The 5,322-nt window shown below is 36.1% G+C and overlaps 1 pseudogene; it reads left to right on the top strand.

Moving 5' to 3' along the window:
* The first annotated feature begins 1,114 nt into the window (after positions 1-1,114).
* LOC108434048 lies at positions 1,115-4,273 on the top strand (annotated as a pseudogene).
* Positions 4,274-5,322: the final 1,049 nt, after the last annotated feature.

Below are 5,322 nucleotides of genomic sequence, written 5' to 3'. Positions count from 1 at the left end.
GACGGTAGCACCAGGCTCTTCTGGTCAGTATGAATTGCTTGTGTCCTTGTCAGCTCCGGGGGTAGCTTTATACAGGGGATCATGAATTTGAGTGGGAACTGAATCGCATGTAACACCAGTTCCATGTAAAGCTTGCAGAACTTCAATGTCAACCTTGATGTCAAATTGAATAAAACTCAGACAGTGGTCAGAGGAATCCACTTTATTCAATTGAAATCCATTGCATCTAAGAAATCAGAACTTTTAGCATGCTGCCTGTTTCATTCCAAGCACAAGGTACTACAGTGGGACTGTGTTGTGCCAAACAGGTTGTTCACAGATGTGACCAGGTTTTTACATTTACAGGAGTTGCATCCCATTCAGTTTTCCCTCAAATTCACATTCCCTTCATCAATCGAACCTCAGGCACACACACTCACTGAACAGAAATCAACAGCAAGCAACAATGGAACTATGGAAAGTGGGAAAAAAGTTCAATAAAAATTATATATTTTTTCTGTATAAAAGATGTGATCACAATATTAAACAAGGGGGGTATATTTGATTGTCACAGAGCAGTGCACTTCAGCTGTTAATGGAAAAAAATAGTCTTAAGGTGTAGTTACTCTTTAATGAATGCATCTAGCCAAATGAGAATGCCAGAATCTTCATGGCAAAAGCACAATTGATACAATTTTCACAGCATGCCTCTCACAGACTGTGATTTTAGTTAAGAAATACAGCAACACATTTTAGTTATTTACATATTAATTTACTTTCATTTCAAGGAAGAAAATTTGGATATTTAAGCAAACTATGTAGGATCTTATCATAAAAATATAGTAAAATAAAAAATAGACAAAAATATACAAAAAGCAAAAGAAAAAAAAAACAAAACAAAACACAAGACTGCATAAGTGAATGGATATAAACAAGAATTAATTATTTCAGATTAGTGTTGCTCACATATGAAAGTCACACCTTCTTTGAGTGCAGCCCTACAGTGTAACATTACCGTAGAGGATTTGTATTTCCATCTCTATAAATACTACAAATCCTTCCTCTCCAACCCACTTGAAACATCAGACCTTGCACATACTGAATCATTAACTCTCCTGAACTGTTAAATAGGTGGATGGAGTCTATCTTTACTCTCTTACATGTGGTGATGGCCATCATCAATTTTTCCAGGACAAATGGGAATTTCTGTGGCCTGCATGGAGAACCTGTATATCCACCACTTTCTAAGGATGGTGACATTATAGTTGGAGGGATTTTACCAATCCACAGGACTTGGGAAATCACAGACATGACCTATAAGGTCAAGCCATCAACAATGAATTGTGTGAGGTAAGCAGCAAAACAAAATTACATTTTCATAGAGTGAACAGTTAAATTACAAAGTAGAAAAAAGCTTCTAAGTGTCACTGTCAAACTGTTGGTGTGTATTTGTTTTTCCCTAATCCAGTCTTGATTTCAGAGACTTCCAGTTTTCACAGTCTTTGATCTTTGCAATAGAAGAGATCAACAACAGCTCCTCTTTACTCCCAGGTGTTTCACTGGGCTATAAGATTTATGACACATGTGGTTCCACAACTATGGGGGTTAAAATGGCTATGGCACTTCTTAATGGGAATGAGAATTCAATCTTGAATGAGCAATGCACAAAGCCAGCACAAGTGCTAGCCATAATTGGCGAGACACAGTCATCAGTATCCATGGCTATCGCAAAGAGTGTTGGACCTTTCAGCATTCCCATGGTAAGTGTTTATACAGAGTTCATCAAAAATATAACTATTAAAATATAAAAAGTCTTTAGATCTAATAAAAATCATGCCAGAACATACATGTAATGTTAAATGTAGTTAATCTCTGACCAGTTACTTTTTATTATTTTTAAATTATTTTATATATATATATATATATATATATATATATATATTATTTTATATTATATATAATAAAAAAGTAAAAATAATCAATGACACAGATGTGTAAATCTGTTTCTAGATCAGTCCTTCAGCCACCTGCGAGTGTCTCAGTGACAAAAGAATATACCCCTCATTTCTGCGCACTGTTCCCAGTGATTACTACCAAAGCAGAGCAATGGCAGAGATGGTCAAGCAGTTTGGCTGGACCTGGGTGGGTGCAATAAGAAGAGATGATGACTATGGTAACAACGGAATGGCTGCATTTACTGCAGCTGCAGAACAGCTGGGCGTTTGTTTAGAATATTCACTTCCATTTTTTAGAACGTACTCACAAGAAAAAGTGCTGAGAATAATCCAGCAGATCAAAAGCTCTACTTCTCGAGTGATTGTGGCATTTGTTACTCATTGGGACTTTGAGATTTTACTTGATGTATTTTATGAGCACAACATTACTGGATACCAGTGGGTGGGGACTGAATCGTGGATCTCTGATTCAGCTGTAGCCAGACTGGATAAGCATAAAATACTGCAAGGAGCCATAGGGCTAGCTTTAGCCCAGTCAAAAGTGACTGGTCTGAAGGACTTCATTCTGGATATAAATCCACTGCAGTCTGCAGGCAGTGCCATTTTTACTGAATTCTGGGAGACTTTGTTTCAGTGCAAATACACAGTGCAGAATGACACTGAAGATACTACAGTGTGCACAGGACAGGAGAAACTGTCTGAAATACAAAATGAATTTACAGACATGACCCAGATGCCCATTTTCTGTAATGTGTATAAAGGAGTATACGCTATTGCCCATACTCTACACAACCTTCTTGGTTGCACACAAACATGTCCAACAAAAACGCAGCCTGATCCTCTTACTGTAAGTTAAAATTCTGTTTAAGAACAGATCACACAGCTTTGGCACATGCACATAGCACTAATTCAGAAAAATCTGCTAAAATACTGAACATTATTGGATAAGTATGTTATCCAAGCTCTTTAAGACTTTGTAATTTACAGTTTATTCTACTTCATCAGTTTCTAGAACATCTCAAAAGAGTGCGCTTCAAAACAAAAGATGGTGAAGAGGTTTTTTTTGATAAAAATGGTGACCCAGCTGCAAAATATGAAATAATAAATGTGCAAACTGTTGAAGATCACCATGAGTTTGTCACTGTTGGACTTTATGACTCTTCTTTCCCTGCTCACAATCGATTAGCACTAAAAATGTCCTCTATTGTGTGGGCACAAAATTCAAATCAGGTATAAGGTCAAACCTGCATATGGTCTCAATAAAGCATGCATATTTCAGTTTGTATAATATCTATACATGTTTTATAGGTTACTGAACATTTATTTTGATCATAGATGCCGGTGTCTGTGTGTAGTGAGAGCTGCCCTCCAGGCACCAGGAAGGCTGTGCAGAAAGGAAAGCCTATCTGCTGCTTTGACTGTATACCATGTGCTGAAGGAGAGATCAGTAATATGACAGGTATGACAGATACAAATATTTGCAAAAATTGGGGGAAAAAACAAAAAAGTATTGTTGGTATCACTACTGCGATGAGAAAATTTTAGAATATTTGTGATAACTGTAAACCAAAAACACAGAAGACAATTTTATTTGTAATGCATTATTTCCATTACTTTCCCTGTTTGTCTAATTTATTCTTTTTTTTTTTTTATATTCATGTGATTTATCTGACAGATTCGATTAAATGTGAACAATGCTACCAGGACTACTGGTCAAATCTACACAGGAATGAATGTGTGAAGAAGGAAATTGAATTCTTGTCATATGAGGAAACGATGGGAATTTTACTAACAACTGTTTCAATTATTGGCACATTTATAACAATAATAATAGCAATTATATTCTTTAAACATAAAAATACCCCAATAGTCAAAGCCAACAACTCAGAGCTGAGTTTCTTGTTGCTCTTCTCTCTGGCTCTGTGTTTCCTCTGTTCACTTACTTTCATTGGTCAGCCCTCTGAGTGGTCCTGTGTGCTGCGTCACACAGCGTTTGGGATCACCTTCGTCCTCTGCATCTCCTGTGTTCTGGGGAAAACAATAGTGGTGTTAATGGCCTTCAGAGCTACACTTCCAGGCAGTAATGTCATGAAATGGTTTGGGCCTCTACAGCAGAGACTCAGTGTTCTTGCTTTCACTCTCATACAGGTCCTAATTTGTGTGCTTTGGTTAACAACATCTCCTCCTTTCCCCTTCAAAAATCTAAAGCACTACAAGGAAAAGATCATTCTAGAATGTCAGTTAGGTTCAGCTATAGGTTTCTGGGCTGTTTTGAGTTATATAGGACTTTTGGCTCTACTGTGTTTTGTTTTAGCTTTTCTGGCTCGGAAGCTGCCTGATAAGTTTAATGAAGCCAAGTTCATCACATTCAGCATGCTCATATTCTGTGCAGTTTGGATCACCTTCATCCCAGCTTATGTCAGCTCTCCTGGAAAATTCACGGTAGCTGTGGAGATATTTGCTATTTTGGCCTCAAGCTTTGGTTTATTATTTTGTATTTTTCTTCCAAAATGTTACATAATCATAGTAAAACCAGAAATGAACACTAAAAAACAACTTATGAATAAAGTGCCAATTAAGTGAGATGCACATGCACTATTAAACCGGCTTCAAATAAAGAATATGACACTTATAACTGTAATGTTAATATGTTTACATTTTTAAACACATTATTTTAATGTGCAATGCAATACATACATACATACAACTCAATTTTCATAACACACAAAAGACAACGAAATGAATGGCACAAGTTTGATGAAAAGTGAGAATTTTACTGACTGAATTTTCTTCAAACAGTCCTAGGAACCAACTGTCCACAACAGACATATATTAAATACGTTCACTATTAAAAATAAAATAAAACAGTGAACTTACACCTGTCATCTGAATTTTTTTTAATGTTGAAAGTTATAGTGGAAAATAAAAAAATGTGCTATATATAGAAATACATCTTTTTTTAAACAGAAAAATAGGAAAAAGCCAATGTATTAGAAATCAAGTCATGCATAGCTTTCTGTGAGATATCTTTTAAGTGTACTAAATGCTTTGGAGGTCCAGGGCCATTTATAAAAAAATTTCGTAACTCTGAAATGTTATCTCTCTAGTCAGACTTTTAACACCAGTAATGGTAGGTAGTTGTCTGGCTAATTCGCTTATTTTGATTATGCACTGGTTTGCTGCTAGGTAACATAAAGCAGTTGATCATCAACATCGATCAAGTAAGTTAAGATTTGCTAACTAGCTTTAAGAAAAGATAAAGGCAAGATAATGTATGATAAGGTAAATATAGGACTTGCTTCTTATCTTATCTTGACCTGTCAGAGCTCAAGACAAAAATAGGAAGTTTCTGTAATACAGGCCCTGCATCCTGTCACCATCAAATTTG

This window comes from Pygocentrus nattereri, chromosome 7, assembly GCF_015220715.1.
Source record: "Pygocentrus nattereri isolate fPygNat1 chromosome 7, fPygNat1.pri, whole genome shotgun sequence".
NCBI classification, from domain to species: domain Eukaryota; kingdom Metazoa; phylum Chordata; class Actinopteri; order Characiformes; family Serrasalmidae; genus Pygocentrus; species Pygocentrus nattereri.
This window is presented reverse-complemented; position numbering and strand designations above follow the sequence as displayed.